Below are 22,897 nucleotides of genomic sequence, written 5' to 3'. Positions count from 1 at the left end.
AAGATTGTTTTGCTACCTCCATATTAATAGGTCAATATTAATGGCTTTATTTCTTCGCCTTTAGGGTTTTATGATACCTTTGTTCCAATTTAGTCAAAACATGTATTATATCCATATCCAGTGGTATCTTATTCCTGATAATGTTGACTTCAAGTGTTCTTTTGCTTTTTATTTCCAGTATGTGACCTCCTGGGTAACCCAGGTGTCTCCTCTATCCTTTGTGCTCCTGCAGCCCATGGGAGCTGGAATTCAGCGAGGACAGCTGCCCAGTCTTTGTGGCCATCAGAGACACAGGAGAGATAGGGAAATAGCCTCTAGCCATCAGAGAACCATTTAAGAGCACAGAGGACTTTGAAGGAACTGGAATAGTGACAGTATTTATATAACCCCTTACCAATTACAGTTGCATAATCATGGCACTTAGTGGGGCAGTGTGAAATATTCTTTGCTTGAGCAGTATAAGAATTTATCAAAAGATTTACTGAATGGAATGTATGCGGGGGCTGTAGGATTATCAGGGAATGAAGTCGAATGTTGAGGAGGAGCAGAAACACAGGGAAAGTTGACTCTATCCTGGCCTGCAGTCGACATTTGGCTCCCTTTTCCTTTTTCTTTTACAGGCTCATTGGGAGCTTATATCAGTGGAAACCACAGCTTCTGGCTTTTATAGTGAATACACGATCAGCCAGTGACTGACTTATATTTCCCATTCTCCAGTGACTCCTCTCAGAAACCCAGCTACTTTGTAAGTAGTAAAGATCCAACATGAGTAAATCTGAGTATTCACACTCCAAAAAGCATGACACCTTGGCAGCCTCTGCATTATAGAAGGACCTATGAGAGGAGGAGAAAGTTCTGTACTGGAGATGGAATTAGAAGAGAAGAACTCATTTTCATGTTTTGGCTGAGAGCCCAGCACTTAGACATGTGTTGGTGCACCCCAAACTTTGCAAGGCCCTTCCTGTTGCTGTGGGGCCTTGGAACACCACTGCTACACTTAGGGCGACTGGCCAGGAGCCGATGTGTTTGATCTTGCAAAATATTTACAGCAGCAGGGTCGTCCATCTTCTTCCCCTAAAAGATGATGAAACTGAGATTCACTAAAGTAAAATGCCATCCCTTCGGGGACCCTGCAACCCCCTGTCCCCAGACCCCAGGACAGTGCCTTTTCACTTAGGTCATTGCGGACACGTTGATGGGCTCACAGCTTCTCCATAAACTGAGGAAAATCATCATTTTGTTTACTAGTGATTTCTTCTTTTTATGAGACACAGCTTGGCCTTCACCCAGAGGAGCATGTTGATGTATCATATTAGGAGTCCTCTAGAACTGAAATCTGTATCCCTTTCTGAGTTGACGGAAACAAAGAGCTCTTGGGTGGCATGTCAGCACATCTCAGTCCACAGTCTGATAGGCTTGTCTTAGGGGGTGACTGTCAGTCTGCCATTGAGGAGAAAATCAGTGATTCATTAGATATTGGAAACTTGAAATTGTATCCTGTTTAATGCGATTAAAGTTACAGATACTGGTTTCCAGAGAGAAAAAAGCATAATGAATATGCTATCAACATTTTCTTCTAGATTTTTAGTGATTTAAAATCGCATACTCTTTAAGCATGGGTCAGGCATCTGGCAGCTCAGGGGGAAGAGAGGGTAGTGGGGGAGAGAGGGGGGTGGTTATCAGGAGATTAGACTGCATCTGTGTGTGGAAACAGTGAGGAGAAAGTTCTCCTGTTGTTTCTGATCCTTACACCAGACCTGGCAGAGAAAGAACTTTAAAAACTTAATAAATGTTCACTAAGTGATACAGTAACCTTTATGTCCCGTTGTAGAATGCTTTGATATGATTGTGATATTAAAACAATTTTGCAGAGGAGTGAGAAAACCTGTACACCATGACAGGCTGAGATAGGCCAGTCCTGAGGAGGGGGTGGGGCACATTGGAGAGGTTGAATTTTGAAGGGTGCCCTGGGTCACCGCGTGGTGGGGTGGCCATGTATTGCCTACCTTCTCAGGGAGACAATATTTTTATTTCCCCACTTTTTGAAAGAAGAGGTTAGTGGGGACTCCAACTCCCAAGGAACCCCTGATTTTTTTTTTTAATATAAATAACTTTCTTGTTTAAAATTAAGAAAAAGAGTGGTTGATAAACATATTTTGAACATGGTCATTAAGTATACTTTTATCTGTCACATTCATAATCATGAGCAAAGATATAAAAGTTATTTGAGTATTAAGTATATATTAATATATTTGTTACATTGCTGATTTTATGTTACTGCTAGGGAAAAAAATCTACTGAACAAACAGCTTTTCTGTAATCAGCTGAAAGAATAGCCTCAGGGGTAAGGTAACAGGAAAAGGGGGATTGACATGATGGTTTGTGAGATATTGTTTCCTTAGTTGTGTCACAGAGCCACTGTGGCTTTAGTCTTCCCAGAGCCACCAGAGCTCTTACAGAACTCTAGGCCTGTGTTCAGAAGTATTGCGTTCTTTACTTATTTTCTATTTTTCTCTCTTTCATCAGTTACACTGAGCTCTCCACTAGAGACATAGAGCTTTGTTACACTATTGACCATGAGCAAAAAAATGCCATGCTAGCCTGCTAATTATAACATGTGTGTACAAGTGTATAGCTACATTTTAATGTGAAGCAATGAAGACAATAACTAGTATTGTGTAAGTGAGAGGCGGTCAGAACGTAATGCTTACCTGGCAGCTCTTGAAATTCCTGTGTCCTAACCCATAGTCCTGACAGTGTCCTAGGCTACATATCTACTACCTCTGGAGCAGTTCCCAACTCCCACAGGTGTCCTTTGTATTATAGCTTTTAGGCTAGGGTGTCCTTTGTCAAAAATCCAACATTGTTAAGAATTTATGCTTTTAGTTTTTCTTTCTTATATTACTATATTTCTACACATTTTTAGGAAGGAGATACGTATTTGAGACATTCTCAGTAGGCCCTTTAAAGAAAAGAATAATAAATAATACAAACGTAAACCTTTAAAAATAAGGCTTGGTATAAAGGCAGTTCATTGAGGGAAAGAATGGTCTTTCAACTCTTGGTTGTCCATATGCAAAAAATTAACTCCAATCCATATCTCTTGCCATATATAAAAATGAACTCAAAATGGATCATAGACCAAAATATGAAAACTAAAAATAAAAAACTTCAACAACAAATTTAGGAAAAGAAGGTTTATGCTCTTGGTTAGATAGCGAAGATTTCTTAGGGAAGTTACCAAAGCACAATCCATATGAGAAAAAAAAAAAGAAATATTAGACTTGATCATAATTAAGAGTATCGGTTGTCAAAAGACACTGTTAATAGCATAGATAGTCCAGTCCCAGACTGGGAGAAAATATGTGCAAATCATATATCTGATAAAGGACCTGTATCTAAAATATGTAAAAAAGTCTCAGAACTCAATAGTGAGAAAACAAGACACCCTAATTAAAAAATAGTCAAGTATTTGAGAAGGCTCTTCACCAAAGATGTATGAATGGCAAATAAGCACATGAAGAGATGTTCAAAGTCATAAGGGAAATGCAAATTAAAACCATAATGGGACACCATTAAATACCTAGTAGAATGGCTAAAATTAAAAAGACTAACTATACCAAGTGTTGACAAGGTTGAGGAGCATCTGGAACTCCCATACACCACACATAGGAATGTAAAAAAATGGTACAGTCAATTTAGAAAACAGTTTGGCATTTTCTTAAAAGGTTAAGTATACACCTACCATATGACCCATATGGTAAGACATGATAGCAGTTTATATATCTATATCTATATCTATATATATATCAGTTATTTTTACAGCTGCATTGATGTCTTCCTGTTTTCCCCCCCATTGTGTATGTGTACTGTAATCCATTCAGCCTATGCCTTATTGATAAACATTTAGCTTGTTTTTGTTCTTTTGTAATTACAAATAATGTCACAATGAAAAACCTCACGCATATGTCATGCCATTTCACATTTTTATTAGACTGTCTTTGAGTAAAATCCTGGAAGTGAGATGGTAGCTGGGGCTAAGGGTAGCTACTCATAGATATTGCCAAACCTTCTTGTCATAGGGGTTATAACAGTTTGCAGGATAGCAACCCCCCTCACTAACGGAATTGTTGGTCTTTGGGATATTTCCCAGTCAGACAGGTGAGGCATTTTGAGGGTGTGTAACTTGCATTTCTCTTTATAAGCAGGGTTGGTAGTTTTCACATGTTTAAGGGCCTGTGGGGGAGGAGAAACACTTTTCCTCTACCCTCTAGGTTCTCTGGCTAGGGTCCTGGAAATTAACAAAAAATTAATAATAATCAGTTCTAATAATTAATAGTAAATAAACAGTTTATTAACATGTGCAGCACGCATACATGTAGGAGAAACTCAGTGATGAGTAACTCAGGGAGGCAGTTAGAATTTGGGGACATATGTACCATCTTAGCGTAAAGATGGTACTTTTTTTTTTTTTTGCCCAGTTGTTTTAACAATTTTTTTCTTCATGTCTGGCTTCCTGGAGTTCCATTTTATTTCTTAAGGTGTGGATTTTCATTTTATTTCCTAGAAAAAGGAAAAGGGGATTGGGGTTTCTGGTGGGGGCTGGGGGTAGGTTATGAAAGTGACCAGGAAATGCATGGTAAACAGGGGTTGTTTGGTCAGGTTCATAATGCATATTTAAGTCTGTGCCTTCTCCACTGGTAAGCATTGTTAAAGGTTGTCCTCCTTTTCCTGGTACTGGAGAGGGAGACATCTTTACAAATGGAAATTTCCTTTATAACTGTACATTTCCTTTGCAAAAGAAAAACGTGTGCTTTATTTTTAGATCTTATGTCTGCTGTTCCTCAGTTGCCTTCAGCTCAGAATAATCCTTATGTCAAAGACATATTTTGGAGTAGTATATTCTGGTTTCCTTCAGGCCATTTGAATTTTCAGTTGTCTAACTTTTGCCTTTTTCCTTTATTAAATTATCAGTCTCGATTTTTATTAAGAATTATATATTAAGATTTAGCTCTTTAGCTGTGATTTTTTTTCCAATTGCAAATATTATTTTTCCCTTTTTGCCATTTGTCTCTTAACTTTCCTTAGGATTTTTCTCTTTTCTTTTTTTCCCTTATGCAGTTCTTTTTTTTTTTTTAACACAGTAATGTTTTTTATTACCTATAGATATTGAGATATAGCCTCAGGTTATTAATAATTATCCTATTTTTTTTAGCCCTTAGTTGGCTTCATTTTTTACTTCTAGATCTCAATCTATTTGGAATTTAACCTGATACGTGTTGAGAGAAATAAATGCAGTTTTATCTTTTCTTCTCATGTTTTTGCCTTCATTCTTTTTTTTTTTTTTTTTTTTGGTACGCGGGCCTCTCACTGTTGTGGCCGCTCCCGTTGCGGAGCACAGGCTCCAGACGCACAGGCTCAGCGGCCATGGTTCACGGGCCCAGCCGCTCCGCGGCATGTGGGATCTTCCCGGACCGGGGAACGAACCCGTGTCTCCTACATAGGCAGGCGGACTCTCAACCACTGTGCCACCAGGGAAGCCCAAGGTGTGGATTTTCATTTTATTTATCTTGCTTCTAATTCACTGGCATTCTTGCTGCGAACTGGTATCCTTCAGTGTCTTGGAAATACCCAGCCATTATCTCTTGAAATATTGTCTCTGCCTATTCCTTCTTTCCTTTCTTCCTATACTCTGATCAAATTTATGTTAGACCTAATCACTGTTTTTCTTTCTTCTCTTTATGCTGCATTTTGGATAATTCTTCAGATCCATTTTCCAGTTTATTTATGCTTTGTTTTGCTGTGTTCTGTCTGCTGCCAAATACATCTGTCAAGTTTTTCATTTTGGTTACTAAGTTTTCGCTTTCTAGAAATTCTGTTTGGTTCATTTTTAAATCTGCCATGTCACTTTTTCTAGTTTTCTGTTCCCTAAGAATATGTTCAAGTTTGTCACTTATTTACATATGATAAATGTAGTTGCTTTAAGGTATGTATCTGATCATTCAGTTTCTGAAGTGTGTGTGAGTCTTTTTACTCCGTTTATTGTTTCTATTGGTTCTTATTCGTATCTTTTTCTTTCTGTGTCTGAATATTTTAGACTGCTAGCTGACCATTCCCCTTGAAAAATTACTCATAGGCTCTCTGATGGAGAATGAATGTGTGTCTCCCTGTCCCCCCCTCCTCCCAGAGGTTTGCATCTGTTCTGCCATTTGCCCTAGGACAATGCCAGTTAGATCCCTCAGATCACATTCAGTTCTTCAGGGTACACAAGTATCCAAGTTCTGTGGCACTGGTATACAGAACTACACAGTGACAGGGAGTTTTTCTCTCTTTCTTTTTCCCCTCCCTCTCTTGCTCTGTTCAGCACCAAGGCAGCCTTTTATGCAGTCCTTGGTGGTTATAAGTATAGAGATCTTGTTTACCTTCCCCTTGGAACAGCGCCCTCTGAAGTCCCACCTCTGTAGTGGGTGGGTCTCCTCTAGCTTCCTTGTTCAGGCTCTGAGTCCTGACTTCTCTTCTTCTCCATCCCTGTGGCCCTGGAACCTTGGAACCAGAGCCTGAATTATAATAGCTGTAAGTTACCTGAGACATACATGTCTTTGGGGGCTCCTGTATTCTGCTCACTTCTGTGATTCCTGGTTTTCATCCCTAAAATGGCCTGAAAGTTCATTGCTGTTCTTTTGGCTCTCCAGTGCTTTTAACTTGATAATCTTTTTTTTTTTTTTAAACTGGAAACCTAACATTTTTGTGTGTTTGTTTTTGTTTGGAAAATTGTCTTATCCAAATAACCTAGTTCCTATCTCAGAGCTATAGTCAACCTGTTATACATGTTAAATTTGTTTTTTATTAAATTTATAGATAAATTTTAGAAGGATTGAGATATCACCATATTAGGTACTTTCTCATACGTCAGTCAGTTGTTTAGCAGTTTTATATGGCTTTTAACTGTCTTATTTATTATACTTACCTGTCAATTAATGTATCTGTATGCTTTGTAGATGACTTTGGAGGCTAATTTTGTTTGATATCTGATCTCTGAAAGAATACAGACTGTCTAGTATGAATTACTTTGTATTTTTTAAGATTTTCTCTGTGACCTAGCATACAGTTAGTTTTCATACATATTGCCTATACATTGGAAAGTAATAAATGGGGTGCAGTGTTCTTTGGATCAAACTTGTTATTTGTATTTTTTCCAATAATGTACATCACGGGTGGAGAGACTTTTGCTGTGAAGGACCAGGTGGTAAATTCGTCAAGCCTTGCAGGCCATGCAGTCTCTGTCTCAGCTGCTAATGGTGACTGTGTCCCAGTAAGACTAAAGTGTTCACAGCAGGTGGCAGTGAAGATCGGGACTCTGTCTATGTCCTTACCAGTGTTTTGTCATCTTCATCTATATGCTTCTGATAGGATGGATCAAAACTTCCCTTGCTTACTGTGGATTTACTCTCTATGTTCTCAGTACGTTTCAGAAAAATTAAATACAGTTGTGCCTCTCTTTATATCTAGCGATTGTTCCTCCAAGAGATTTTGTCTGTGTCCCAGCTGTCTTTTGCCACAATAATGCTGTGTAACAATCCACTCAGAAAGTGGCTCAGAACAATAACCATGTATTTAGTTCATGTGCCCATGCGCGCGAGTGATTTAGGTTGGGAGACTTGGGCACGTCTGGTCCTGCAGGCCCTCCCACATGCCTGGTAACTAGCCCACTTATTTGGTCCAGGATGGCCCCCCTGGGATGACTAGGGTGACTCAGTCTTTCCCCTCCATCCTTCGTCTTCCATCCTCCGCAGGCTGGCTGGTTCCAGCATGTTCTTAGTGTAGGCGGAGACCTGCAGGTGCTCGTGAATCCCCTGCTTTCTGCACCACTGGCCAGTGTAGGTCACAGGACTGGCCCTGCCTGGGGTGGAGGGCCGAGGGTGGGGAAGATGTGGCGCTTGGACTCAGACCCTCAGGATAGCAGCCGAAGTTCTTTTACTTTACTTCTTTTACTGGGACACCCCGTATTAAACATTTCTTTTACACCATTCTTGCTTTTAATCCAGAGTTAATTGTTGGTATACTTCTTTGTTTTGAGGGAAAACTTTTCAGAATTATTTGAGAAATCTAATTTAAAAAAAAATTTTTTTTTTTTTGTTTAGCCAACATTTTCCTGTCCCTGAAACAGGTGCTTTTTTTCAACCTGAGATATTTCATGTGTCTTGTTATCGTGACAGATCATATATTAAAATCAACATTTAAAACACGTGAATTTAGTTTTTAGTGAATTAGCTTACTTAAAGGAAAATGTGTGATACTGCTGTCAGGTAGACAAGCAAAAATCATTCTTGAAATGTTGATTTGTGCCATTATGTTTTAAGTGTTTGTCAGGTTTCCTGTACCTGAAGGACAGTGTTTTAGCGAATCTTTTATCTGTGGAAATGAAGGGACCGTGCTTACCATCAGAGGAAGAAGACACAGTAAGCAGGAGGGGTCGATAATACAGAGAGAATAATTACAGTATGGTGACCCTAGGTCTCCGATCCTGGAGGAAATCGAGGGATTCCTTTTAGACTGGAGAAGGAGTACTTCCTCCTTCTGAGACCAGTGGTGTCGGTGGATGAGGAAAGGGGCAGGAGATGGAGAAGCCGGGAATTGAGGTATTGCCTGCATGTGTGTGTGTGTGACCAAGAGGGAGGGAGGAGATCCTTCAGGGTGTGTGTGTGATCAGAGAGAAGAGATGAGAGATGCTTGCCTGTGCTGAGGCGGGGTAAGGGAGCAGTGCCATGTGGGTCCTTCTGTACAGGAACAAGAGAGTTAGCTGCCCACCAGGACTTCCCTTGACCAGGGTTGTTTCCTGGCACTGGGGACTGAACTCTGAGTACCATTCCATAGATCTCATGATTCCATGCAGGGTGTTTTACTGTTCAGATGCCGAATCAGAGAAGGTAAAAGGGTGGCTTAGAGCACAGTTGAGAGGTGCCAGTTGGATACAAGAAAGATTAAGGGAATGGCAAGATTAAGGAGAAGATTTACAGTAAGATTAAGGATCCTGGCAAGAATGTGTCTGAAGGGTTCTGGCAGTGGGAAGAGTAGCCGCATGGAAAGGAAGAACAGTGTGAGGAGGCTGAAGGAGTGGAGAGGGCTGAGAGGAGGAGTCAGGTGATAGAGAACCTGATTTAAATGAGGGCTTAGGTGTTTTCATGTAAGAAGTCTGGGGGAGGTGGTTGGTGGCATCGTTCAGCTGCTTATGGATGATTCTGAGGTTCCCACACTTGTTCCAGCTTTCTGTTTTGCCACCATCATGTGGCTTTTCATCCATAGCCTCGTTGTCTTATGTTGTGTTAGGAACAGCATTTTTCTTTGTTAAATAGCGTCTGTTTGTTTAGACACTATTTTATTTGTCTATGTTTATTTGTTTAGTTTCTAACTTCTTCTTGTGCATATACTACTTTTTTTTCAAGTATTTTGCCTTTAGCTATATGTCTTTAGCCTTAATTCTTTTTATGATGCTATTTCTAATGCATTTGTTAGTTCTGTAATAATGTTAATTTTGTTCCTCAGTATTTTTCTTAGCTCTGCAATCTCACTTTTCATTTCCAGTCTCTTGATTTATCATCGCTCTTTGAGTCTCATCTGTTGACTTCATTTCTCCTCTAAATTATCTAAACTTTCCTTTAGTTCTTGCATCGGGCTTCCTTAAAGACTGTGTCTTGAAGCATGCTGTGTGCTTTTGCTGTCTTCCACAGGTGGCTTGTTTGGTTTCCTTTGGGCAGTGAGGATGCTGGTGTATTTTTGTATTGTTAGAATGCCATGTCTTCTTCATCTCCACATGTTTTTTTATCATGAGTCTCTATCAGGATTGTTGTTCGGTTACACAGTGAGTGAACTGTGGGTTGAGGGCTGAGTGTTGCTTGTTTTTTCCTTTCATCTCAGAGAATGAAAGGAGAAGATGAGGGGAGGCAGGAATCACCCCCGAGGGGCTGGAGGCAGTCCATTGTGCAGCTTTATAAAAGTCCTTTCCCAGGGCTCCCTCCACTTACTCAGGGCCATACTGTCTCCCATGAGATACACCCTTTGTTCCCCAGCTAGAGACAGGGGTCCTGGAATCTTAGGACAGCAGGTCCCCGACGTACACGAGCTCTGCTCCTGTCCCCATTCTCCACCCCCAGACCCTGTGTGTACTCTCTTTCCAGCTTGAGATAGAGAGGATGGGTAAAAACCACACATGTGCACATGTGTGTGTTTGGCGGACAGGGCTGGAGATCCAGGGTGACTCCTGAGATAACATGGAGTGAGAGGGTTGTAGGTGGAACAGCTGCCCAGGTTTACTTTCTGACTTCTGCCTTACTAGCCCTGACTTGGGGCCTCTGTTATCCTGTCTACATGGAGGATAATGATAGTCCTCCTTCATAAGGAGGTTGGCAGGATTAAATGAGGTAATGCCTGTAAGTCACTTAACACCAGAGTTTGCTGCTCTGAGCAGGTGTCAACTCCAAGTACAGGTACACCCCACTTTTTGAAAGTTCCGTTTATGCCGCTTCACTTTTATGAAAGACCTACATTAGTACCTGTTTTCGCTCACCAAAAGAAATCTGAAGAGGGTTTTCACGTTTATGAAAAAAGGTGAAAAATGAAAATAGCGTGTTCAGGGTTTGTTTTGCAGCAGCCGTGACAGAGGTGGCGTGTACCCTGAGCAGCGACAGTGGCCCCGCCAAGTTCCTTCCTCAGGAACCTCACTCAGCATCTCAGCATCAAGCTGCCGTAGCTTTCAGCTGTGTCTGTGAGCATCTGTGCTTTATCTTGATTGATTTTGTGCATCGGTTGGCATAACGTGTCCTAAGGTAACTGCTTCTTTGCTTTATGAAGCCATTTTGGCTTATGAGAGGTCTCGTGGGAACACTGTACTTCTGGATAGCTGGTAAACCTGAAATTGCTATCTCATAGATTTCTCACTTCGGCACTTTTCCTACTCAGTTATCCTGATCTCTCTGATCTTATTTTCACTTTTCCCTTCTTTTTTACTAAATCCTTGCTAATTGTTGAAGGTGATTGATTAATGATTAGATGAGCATGATAATTCCTGCCTTCTTTCTCCAGCTTTCCTCTTATCAGATAAAAACCAAAATGGCCATCTCCCTATTCTGTAGGACAGCCTGATGACAAGAGGGACCCTGCCCCTCAAAAAGTGCTGATTAGATTTTTAAAATTTTCTTGGGGTGCTTTTTCTTCAAATGGGAAAGGGGCTTGTGGTAGTACTGACACAAGGTTTTGTCGATTCGCCGTCATGGCCCCACATGGCTTCTGTGTTGAGATTTGTTCAGAGTCCCACCATGCTGCGGCCATACTTGAAATCTATGGTGTGCATTGCCTGGCCTCTGCTCTTCAGTGACTGTGCCACTTCCTCTCTCTCCCTGGTCTTTCCATTCCCACTTCTCATTCCCTCCCTCACTGGTTTTCAACTATTTTTGTTGCTTTTTAAAGAGAGTTGAGGAATTCGCTCTGAGCTAGCCAAATATCTACCCTAGAAAAATCTGCAGTGTATATTAATTTGTAATCAATGCATATTATGTCTCCAGTGTGTATAGAGTTTTTCATGTAAAATACTGACAGTATGGCTTAATTTTAATATTTGTATCTCAAACTTGGTTTTTCAGAACAACACCTTTGTCAGTCCATTGTTGACATAAGCCACATATTGTAGAGTGGTTGTGACAGAACTTTTATTGTTCTTGCTGGGATGGCAACAGTTAATACCTGTTTTGTCTGAAAGTTCCCTTCAGATGTTCTCCTGGAACAGGGAGAGGACAGAGGTTGCCTCTGGAGCCTCCCATGTGTGGGCGTGTAATCAGGACATGCCAGAAGGAGTAAAGGGCAGTGGCCAACCTGTCTCATCCTGGTCATTTGCCCACATACTCAACAGTGCACATAAGAAGTTAGTTGTGAGATGCAGGTAAGAAGGAAAGGAGTGTCAGCCTTTAGACAAGTTAATTTCACATATATTTTACACCCAGCGGTGCCTTAGTGTAGTTTGAAATATGAAACTTAATATGTTTTAATATGTAAAAAACATGTTTATTAAAACTGCAGCTGAGGTTTTTGTTCACTTATGAAAAAGCTGAGTAACTACGAGCAAGATGGGTAACCAAGAAGTCTACAGGTGGCCAATGTTTGGGGGTTTCCCCAGTATTTTATCATGACAGATTTGTTATTTTAATTGATGTTCTATTGATCCTATATAGTGACCATTTAAAAAGTACATATCAGATAATTGTAAATTAGCCTACTGGACATGAAAAAGCAATAGATGTGAGTGAATACATATCTGTTACTACAATATGTTGTGGGTAGTTTCTGTCCCTCATTTAGGGAGGGATTTTAGTTGTTTTATAGCATATGTTTGTGTTATTTTGTTTCGGGTGTGGGGAGAAGGTTATTTATTTTTTTACAGGTTTTGTTTTTCTTGCGACGTGACTTAGAATTATGAAAAACTGACTACATGTTGGATATATTTTGTAAAAGTAATTTGTTTCCAGTAAGTTAGAGTTGCTTCATCTTGCTTGGATATGCTCTGAAGAATGGTTCATCAACCCACTTTCTTAATATGAAACAGTTGTTGACTAGTTCTCTAAATAATAAAATCTTATACTGTCATTTCACAAAATGTTTCGTGGTTCTCCCAGTGAGAAATAATGCTAGTTAGTTCATCTTTATAGTTTTAGCCACTGTGAAATATCTTTTTTTTTTAATTTATTTTGCTCATTATGCTGTTTTTCTGTCCAGTTTAACAACAACAACAACAACAACAACAACAAAAGTGGGCTGTTCCCTACAGGAGACTTCAGAAAGGGCCAGGGTGGAGGCATGGCCACACTGGCCAAGGCACCTTCATCTCAGGGTTTGTGCCTTGTGGTCAGTTCCACATCTTTTATGCCTCTGGCCTTTTCCTATGTAACACTAGCCTTAAAAAACGTAGGATAAAGTAGACACAGGCCAGTATCAGAGAGCAGAGAGTGAGGGGGAGGAAGATCTGCCACCAAAATGGAAGGATGGCAGAAGTGTGTGTGCCTTCCATCCTGTGGGCCTTGTGTTGTAACTGGTTTCTCTTCAGCAACATTTTCCCACTGGGAATTGACCACTGTGTGGTGCTTTTGATTTGAAGCTTTCTGCTGTTGTTCATTGCCTCTGATACCAGACCCAGTGGGTTCATTTTTCCTTTTGTTCCAGTTATCCGGTTATATTATTATGCTAACTAACTCCCACCAAGGCCTTGTGTTACCAAAGGATAACTATTTGAGGAGCTGTGCATCTGGTCTCTTCTAGGGGGAGGTAGCTTGCCATTAGGAAAAGCAGGTGGGCTGCAGGATCAGACATACCTAATTTACTCACACCCACTGGTTTACTAGTGGGCATAAGCTGGTTACTTTACCTCTCTGATCCTCTGATTTCCTGATTTATCAAATAAGAGTAGTAATAGTAGTGGCCTCATAGGATTCTTGCAAAAATTATAAGAAATAATTTGTTAAATTACATAGTACATAGTAAATTCTCAGTAAATAAAGGTGCTGCTGTGCCAGAATCTTCAAATTTTTATCATGTGACCTGCTTTTGATAAGAAAAATCAAAAGTATTCAGATCTTCATGTTCACTCCATTGTTTAGTCATTTAGTCAAATATTTATACATATTGTTTCTTTTATCAGTAAGTTTCTACTTTACTTGTCCAGAAGTTTTCTGTTCTCCAGAGAGAAAACATGTGGATATTGAAGATCTTAAGCCATTTATTAGATTCCCCCCCATTTAATGAAAATGTCAGGGTCCAATTTTTATGAAGTACAGAGTGTCCACTCTTTTTGCTGATCAGTTAAATCAGTGCGTTTTAGAAAGTCTAGAAATACCTTTGATATGTGGGTGTCACGCAGAGACTGTGTTTTTAATGGAGTGAGCTTTACAGAAGGAACATCTTCCATTTTATACTCTCCTTATTCCCCCCCCGCCACCCATTATTTTTTCAAGATAATGGTTAACATGTTCTGTTCATCTCCTTGATTTTGAAATAGGGAAAGATGATTTTAAAGTTTTGGGAAATAGTCTGAATGTGCTCTGGGAAAAAAACTGCTTTTTGGTAAAGGAAAGATGGGCAGAAGAAAAGATGACCTTTTTACAGTGTGTGTTGCTTAATCAATCTTAGACCTTGTGGTAGGCAGCCTCTAAATGTTCATGCCGTGTGTGATTCCTCTCCTCGTGAATGCTGGGCATTTCGACTCACTTCTGTCTAGTAGCATATGGCAGAAGAGGTGGAATATCACCTCCCAGGTAGGTTATTAGAAGTCTGTGGCTTCTATCTTGTTCATTCTCTCTCTTGAATTACTCACTTTGGGCGGAGCCATCTGCCTTGTCAAAAGGTAGCCCTGTGGAGTGGCTCGTGTAGAGGGAACCAAGGGAATCTGCCAACAACCATGTGAATGAGCCTGGAAACAGAGAACTGCGGCCTCAGAGGGACCCAGAGCCAGTCCTGGCCCATAGGAAGAGTAAATGTTTGTAGTTTTAAGCCACTGAGTTTTGAGGTGACTTGCAATGCACATGAAATAACTAAGACAGTCCATATTTAATCATTAGAGGTGATGAAACTGTTTCTTCTTAAACGCAGACTACCTGGTTTATGCTTTACCATAGTCACCATCCATTTGGGTTAGGGACCGTTACTGCGTAATTGGTTTGTTTTCAGTGTTTGAGAGATACCAAGCTGTTAAATTTGATTTCGTTTATACTTGATTTAATTTATAGTACATAATTCATCCACTGAGGTAAACGTGAAACATTGTATTTTTAGTAAACATCACTGTATTAAAGAAAGTTAATCAAGAATTTTCTTTAAGGCTGTCACATATATACATATATATATATATATGTATTTGTATTCATTTGACACCACGATTATATACATATATTTATAAGTAATCTCAAGAGGGAGGAGATATCCAGCCTAGTCATAATCCTTGTGATATGCTTGTAAATAACTATTATGGCTAAACCAAATATAATATATTTATCATATATAATATATAAAGAATACTTATATAAATAACTAGGGATAAAATGGAAACTATGTTACATATAGAACAGTCATGCATAAGTGGCATATTATGGCACAAAATTTTTACTATAGGTAGGAAATTTCTGTTACTGTGGCAACAGTAAATTGTCTAATAAATGTATGCCACGAGATGGAAATCAAAATACGGAAGAGTTCATTGGATCACTTTTTTCTTTTAGTTTTATTTTCTCTGAGCAATTACTATATTTAACTTTAATCAAGCCTAGGATAGGTTTATGTTGAAGGCTGTTAGCAATATCTCTGTTTCAATGTCATTTGTGATACCCACTTTTCTTGCATACGGCTCAGCAGTATTGTAAGAACAGATGAATCATTTGGTGTCTGGCTCATTTTGGCACGACAGAGGTTACCTAGACTGTAGAACACACGTCTTTCGCTAGCCATGTGCTGCCTTTTCTCTTCCTGCGGGAAAGGTGAGCTGTGAGGAAGTCTGCAGACCTTGCACCTCAGCTGTGTCACTAGGACTCTGTACATGTTGCAATGAACCGTAGATTGTACCAAAGTTTCTTTGGTTTTGCAACAGAAACAAATATTGCAACCAAAAATGAGCTCACAAGAAGCTGAAGGGCAGGAAACTCTATACTTGGGCTATCCAGTACTGTGGCTGCTGACCACATGTGCTATTTAAATTTAAACTGATTAAAATGGACTAAAATTAAAACTTAAAATTGAAGCTAGTCACGTTTCAGGTGCTCAGTAGCCACATGTGGCTAGTGACTCCCATGTTGGACAGCCCAGAATCATCACAGAAAGTTATATCTGGCAGCACAACTTTAGATAAGCTTGCCTGGAAGCCTTTGCTTGAGTTGATGAACCCAGCCATTTCTCCATTCTTCCATTGCTCCATTCGTGATCCAAGTTGCAAAAGACAGTTTGATTGGCCTGACTTAAGTCATTTGCCTACCCCTTGTCTATGCCGGGGTGGGAGAGAGGTTCCTGTAAAGGAAGCCTCCAGCAACCCCCTTGGAGCCACCAGGGACCTGAGCTCAGAACCCCCGCAGCTGCAGAGAGTGGCAGAGGAGCATGCAGCGCTGTTGGTGGACATTGGGTGGCCCCAAATGCACAAGTCATTTAAAAAGTAAGGTACTTTGTTTCATGCAGTATATAACGATATATTCTTTGGAAGTTAAAAAATATATAATAATGCTTCAGATATTTGATGTAAAAAGTATATGTAAACATTTAAAAATAAAGTTTTGTTCTTAATCTGTCTCTCCAACAGTGAATGGGATAATAGTCAAGAAAACCTTCTAGAATAAATATTAATGAAAGTTATATCACAAAGGCTTTAATTTGTTGCTAGTCAGCTTAATTTGCTCTGGAAAAAAAAAAAGTTTGATGTACAATTTTTTTTCCGTGCCCCAGTTCTTAAAAAGTTTTTAAGATTTTGCTAAGTGCTCCTTTAGCATAAGCCAAGCAGAGCTCAAACTGATGTATTTTAGGTAGGTTCTGCCAGTCAGGTTTTCCTTCTCATTTATTCCTGTCTTGTTTGTTTCTGTGTGTGAGTGTGTGTGTGTGTGTGTGTGTGTGTGTGTGTGTGTGTGTGTGTGTCTGTGTGTGTGTGTGTGTGTTCTCATTGTTTTGCAACATGGTAAAAAGTAAAAAGCCTCAGGAAACAAAGTATTACAACACTTTAAACATTGGTCATAAATTGAAGAATAGATATTTTTATGCTTGTGTGTGTGTGTGTGTGTGTGTGTGTGTTCTCATTGTTTTGCAACATGGTAAAAAGTAAAAAGCCTCAGGAAACAAAGTATTACAACACTTTAAACATTGGTCATAAATTGAAGAATAGATATTTTTATGCTTTTTTATGATTGTGACATCTATTCTGAGACCAGTAATCATGCCATGTTTGTTCACATAACATACTTGTCTTTCTTTGTAAAAGTGAGAGGAAGTCAGTTTTGTAAGCATCTAGCCCAGATCTGTCAAGAAAGCTCTTGCCTAAAGCCCTCTGACAGAGTTCCCCGGTAATCAGTTGAAACAGGCATTTTAATCCAAAATTAACATTTTACTATAATGTTTCCTCCACAATTCAAGGAAAATATAACCTTAAGTGGAACTTCCTATTTATGAGAGGGGATTTAGAAATCATCGAAAGCGATATTTACTTAAGAAGTAATAAGAGTCAGAGATCACTTCTGCTTCTAATTGTACCAACAAAATGCCCTGAATGCAGTATCTATATAACTTTACAACTTAAAGGATTTGTTGTAAGCATCCCCCTTTATTAGCATGGCTTCTTTCTCCATGAAGTCATAAGAGGAGGGAAATACAAAGGCTAAAAGGAAACCCAGAAACAAAAACAAAAAAACTTGGAATTTTCTACCTTGTACATATTACTAAAACATAATTTATAATCCAAAACTATAAATTATGTTCAGTTATTTACATATTACATTATAATTGATTGTGAAATGTCACAGCTTGCTTTAAATTATTTAAATACATGTAAATAATGCAAAAGGAAAGTAGCATCTGTACTTGGCTTAATCAGTTTAGGACTTTGGTCCGGGAGGAGAAGGGTGGCAGTCCCAGATTGTTGCCAGCAGGGAATATAGAGGAGTGGGAGGAGACCAGGTAGTTTTCCTTTCTTGTCTTCTCTGGCAAAAACAGGCTTTCTGTGTTTAAGCCGCTGCTGATATAGAGGTTGCTACTTTAAGCTTATTTTAATAAAAGCGCTATAATCCCAGGAGATGATTACCTTGCCTGGGGGGCGCGCAGGGAGCGATGGTTCTTGATGCCTTCTCAAAATGATAGATTAAAATGATGGACATTTTTTTTAAAGGAATATGATATTTCACATATATTTTCATTCTGTCTAAATAATACATAGAGATGAAAACATTTTGTTACATGATTAAAACAGTTTTACCACTTGAGGTAGCACCCATTTTCATTTTTCCATTATAATAGAGCCCCAGTTTTATTCCCTATGCGATGGCAAACACTCCGCAAGGAGTGCAGCCTTGAGAAAACTGGCCCCCAGGTTTTGTGGTTGACTTCTTATGGTATCAAGGAAGTGGTTAAATCAAAGTAATAAAATTAAAGCTCTTTTTAAAGAGGCTGGCTTTAATAAAGTGGACAGTGAAAATGTTAAAGATCTGTTAGCATTACATAGCGAATTCCTGACTACCAAAGAACTCACTCTTGTGTTCATTTGTTAATGCTCATCCTTGATGCTCATTTGTTTGAAGAAGTAGAATCTTGAAACAAAATGCAAAATCATTAAAAGAATATACAGAACATTCATGTGAAATCATGGCTGTTTTAGGTAAGCTTGGTCACGATATGAGTAGAAGTGTTTAATCTTTAAATGCAGCTCCACTGAAAGGAATCAGGGCTCTGGGAAAGTGACTGATTCAAGGTCTGGGGAGGAGATGTTCAAGTTGAGCTTAGAACATTTTTGTGATAGCAGGTAACAAGTTATCAAAGACTATTAAGGTCATGTCAGTAGGACCCTAGAGCCAATCTAAGTAAGTTCCCACTGACCAAAGATGGGGTAGTTTGAGCATCAATAAAGAAAAACTGCAGTGGAGTCTAATACTTCAACTGTGTTAAAAAGTTGTCAGTTTTGTGGTGGTTTCAAAGATTAAAAATTTCTTGGTCACCTTTGGAGGATGCTAGGGAACCGCCTTTTGATCTTGAAAATTAATAAATAAAGGGAAAGAATCAACTTTAAAAACTGTAGTTACAAACTCATTTTTGTATCATTGATAGATCACATGCAGAAGATATGACAGACACCATTTTGAGTGTTTTCATCCTGTTAGTTTGTCTGTGGCTTCAGACAGTGGTTCAGAGCTACCTGCTTCCCAAATTTGAGTGCCAAAAAGAGAATTAGATTTGCCCGTGAACAGACCCCAGGCATTTGCAGGTCTGCTTGCTCGTCATCAGCACACTGTTGTTGACTTCCACGCTCATCAGGTGGCAGCAGTGACTCTCGCTATTCCTCCTGTCACGACCCAACTTATCTCTTAACTCACCTCCTGCCATCTGTCTTAGCCCCGTACCCTCATGGTTGTGCCCTAGATTTCAGCGTCATCAGTAATGGCTCCATTCTGAATCTAGATCCCTGCAGGTCACTCTGCAGCCTCCTAACTTTCCAGTTCTTTTTGGATCTCATCGAATCATCATGTCCATGGACATTTTCACTCTCAGCCAAGTCCTTCCTCTCCTCATCCAATTTAGACTTCATGGTCTTTGGTGGCATGACTTACTTACAAATGACCTTAACTACCTTTGCACCCACCTCACAGGGGAATTATAAGGATTAAATGAGCTAATTAAATACCTATGAAGCGCTTAGGACAGTTGACCTGGTATTATTACATAGTGTCTGCACAGTACATGTCAACTATTGCTATTGCCTAGCTCCTCGTCTTTTCTTGTACTTGTCTCGTGAAGCTCCAGCTTACATGCCTGCTCTGTGCCTGCCCCCAGACGGCTAAGAGTTTCTAGAAAAAACCATGCTAATCATCTCATGGCCACACATCGCCAATGTGTAATTGGTTTTGCTCAGCAGTCTTGCCATTACTTCCCTAGTGTGCTTTCTACTCTCCAAAATGTGTGTTCAGATCTCTTTCCTTAATCCATCTACACCTGCAGACATTTTTGGTACAGATAACAGGAAACCGTATTTCAGGAGGCCTAAACAATAAGAAAATACAGTGTAATATCACAAGAAGTCACAGCATAGGGCAGTCTCCGGATTGGTGAGTTCAGCAGCTTAGTGACATCTTTCTGCTGTGCCATCTTTGGTTTGACGATTCTGCCCTTGCTGGCTGCCGTTATGGTCACAAGGTGGCTGTCATTGCTCCAAGTGTCACATGTAGACATGGAAGCATCCTGGGAGAAGGCCTGTTTATTCCTGGGAGTCTTTATTTCAGTGAGGAAAGTCTTTCCTAGAAGACCCCTACGGACTTGACTTCACTGGAAGGAGGCTGGGGGAGTAGTGGTGGGGGTAGGTGTCCAGCTGAGCACCACCTTCCTCCTGCATTTCTGCTACCTCACTCACTTCAGTGGGCACTTCTCAGCGTCTTGCTGACTCCTCCTCTGCTCCTTTCTATCTAAATGGTCTGCCTAGGTGATCACATCCAGGCCCCTGCCTTTGAATGCCATCTGTATGATAGCGATTATTAATGAACATTAGACTGCATATCCAGTCACATGCGCGACTGCTCCATTTACGTATGTAAAAGACACCCCACGCTTAACGTGGCCGGAGTGCACCCCTGCTGCCTCCTTTTTCCCCAGTGTCAGTAAACAGCACTGCTTACTAATTACACTCTAACCAGAAATGTAGGCATTAGATTGATTTCCTTTTCTCCCTACATCCATTTCACCGGCAGTTTTGGACACTCACCCCAAATCCCTCCCCCTCTCCCTGCCTATGCTGCCCTAGTTCAGTCCAAGCTGCTCTCATACCTCACTCGGAGGACAGCAATAGTCTCCAACTGGGCACCCCACTTTGATCTTGCCCCTACAGTCTGTTCTCTGCCAGCCTTACAAAGGATCTTTTAAAACACAAATCGAATTATGTCACTTTCCACTCAAAACCCTCCAGTGTCTTTACATAACACATAGAGTAAGATGTAAAACTACACTGCGTCTGTGTGATCTGAACCCTGCTTCTCCAACTTCGCTTCTGCCACTTCCCTCACAGCCTTTTCCCCACAGCTACGGTGGCCTCCTTCTCTTCCTCAGTGCTAAGCTTGGCTTCCCCTTAGGGCCTTTGCATGGCTGATCTCATCACTGGGCATTCTGTCTGATCTTCATGTCTCTGCCCTGTTAGCATTCAGACGTGGGCCTCCCCAACCACCCAGTCTAAATTAGTCATCTTATGATTATCGCAGAACCTTTTTCCCTGCCTTAAATTCTCTTCGTAACACTCACCACAACCTCAGTTCTCTCTTGTCCATGTGCTTGTTTATTGCTCTTGTTCTTCCCTTTCTTTAAGTAAGATGTAAGCTTTGTAAGATCTAGGAGGGCCTATCTGGTTCACTGCTGTTTGTTCAGCACCTGAGACAGCGTCTGGCACATACTAGGTCACCTGACCAATAAATTAAGAGATTGAACGAATGGATTCTATCTGGGAAAAGTAGAGCAGATAAACTCCCATCCAGCTTCATCTAACTATTTTTGAAAGAGAGAGAAAAACAAAACTCCTAGTATGTCACTGTATCATTCATGATATTGGAAAGGACACAGTAGAAATTGACTTTGGCTACCCTACATGAAGAGGAAATTTATTGCAAGGTTTCCAGAATCAATAGCTGGCTAGAGAATAAGGCTTAGAGCCCAAACTAGACCTTAGGAGCCCTGGAAACACACAGTCTGCACCATTGCAAGAACACAATACAAGAATCATCAGGTTGACACATCGCTGCCCCTGCATTGCCTGTAAGCTTAGAAAGTCTCCATGTTACAAGAGCACCCATTCAGGACTCCTAGTCCTGAGAAGTAACATGCAGTGGACCAAACGTGACTCGGATGCCTGCCCTGCTGTTCCAGGGCAGAGAGAAGGAGGATCTTGGTCTCCACTGGAGGGATTCTTTACTGTCGCGGGTTGAATCCAGCAGGGTGTGTGTGGGGGAGTGTTCTCCAAAAGCAAGACCAGGATTTTAATGGGGGCAGTGGGTGTTGGGCAGCCAAAACATGACAGACATCGGAAGCATGTGGGTAGTTGTTCTGAAATTTCTCTCTGAGCCTGTTGGAGCCCTGCCACAAGTAGTATTGAACATCTGCCTACCTCCTCCATCTTCTTGGCTCATAATGACCATAGCTTGTCCTCAGACCCAGATCTTCGCTAGTGATTGATGTTCCTACACCACTGTTTTCAGAAGACGCCCTCAGATGCCCCGTGGCTTTCTGTCATCCTCACAGTAGTCCGTAGGTCCTTGCAGGCCCAGGGGATCTATGGGATCTGGGCCTGCTCCAGCCATCTGGTCTCCCTTTGCTGCTCTGTGAGTCAGACACGGTCCCCACAAGACCTGTGCAGTATCCACTCCTTGGTTCCTTTTGTTCTTGGCTCTAGTGTCACCTCCTCAGAGCCCCTCCTTGGCCATCCTGTCTAAACTGTGTACACCCCACACCCTGATACACTCTACTCTCCAACTAACAGTATGTATTTATTTGCTTATTGTGGGCTTCCCCACAGGAATGTCAGCTCCTGGGAGCAGGGGTTTGTTTAGTTCACAGCTGTATCCATCTGCCCAGAACAGGAAGCTGCAGTAACTACTTGAATGAGTGAATAAATGTGTCACTTTGGAAATGAGTTCCAAAAGAGAAATTCCAAAATGGTCCTGAATAACAAGTATACAGCATTTGGGGTGACTATTCTGAAATGGTGCATATTCACTTGGTTATGTAAATTCTGTTGCCTCATTAAAAATGAATCATCTCCTACCTCATGTTTTATAGCAGTGGGTCAACAGAGCCCACGGAATCAGAATCTCCTTGATGACAGGGCCAAAGCAAAAAGCCTTAGAAAACAACTGGCATTTTCTGAGCATTCCCACATTAGAAAGGGAAGGGTCAGTGTCCAAGATGCTTCCTCTTCATAACATAATAATGTGGCTTTGGCACGCTGTTTCTGCTTATTACTCTGATGGATCTTCATGAGGATTCATGGGACACCACAGAATGCCTTTTTCCGGTAGATGATGAAGTGACTCAACAGTAGTTGTTTTTTGTGGAAGCAAAACATGCTCTGAATTTACTGCCCCTGCAAAGGGTTAAATTACTTGTATTTCAGCAGGAGCCTTGTCAGTTATTGTGGAAACTGACAAATACAGCT

The 22,897-nt window shown here is 40.6% G+C and overlaps 1 protein-coding gene across 7 annotated transcripts in view; it reads left to right on the top strand.

The window, feature by feature from the left end:
* The window catches only part of AUH (AU RNA binding methylglutaconyl-CoA hydratase), a 174,802-nt gene that overhangs the window by 135,127 nt on the left and 16,778 nt on the right, over positions 1–22,897 (top strand). The gene's annotated exons all lie outside the window — the stretch shown is intronic.

The sequence above is a fragment of the Physeter macrocephalus genome, chromosome 9, assembly GCF_002837175.3.
Source record: "Physeter macrocephalus isolate SW-GA chromosome 9, ASM283717v5, whole genome shotgun sequence".
NCBI classification, from domain to species: Eukaryota; Metazoa; Chordata; class Mammalia; order Artiodactyla; family Physeteridae; genus Physeter; species Physeter macrocephalus.
Note: the sequence above shows the minus strand (reverse complement) of the source record. Positions and strands in the feature narration are given on the sequence as shown.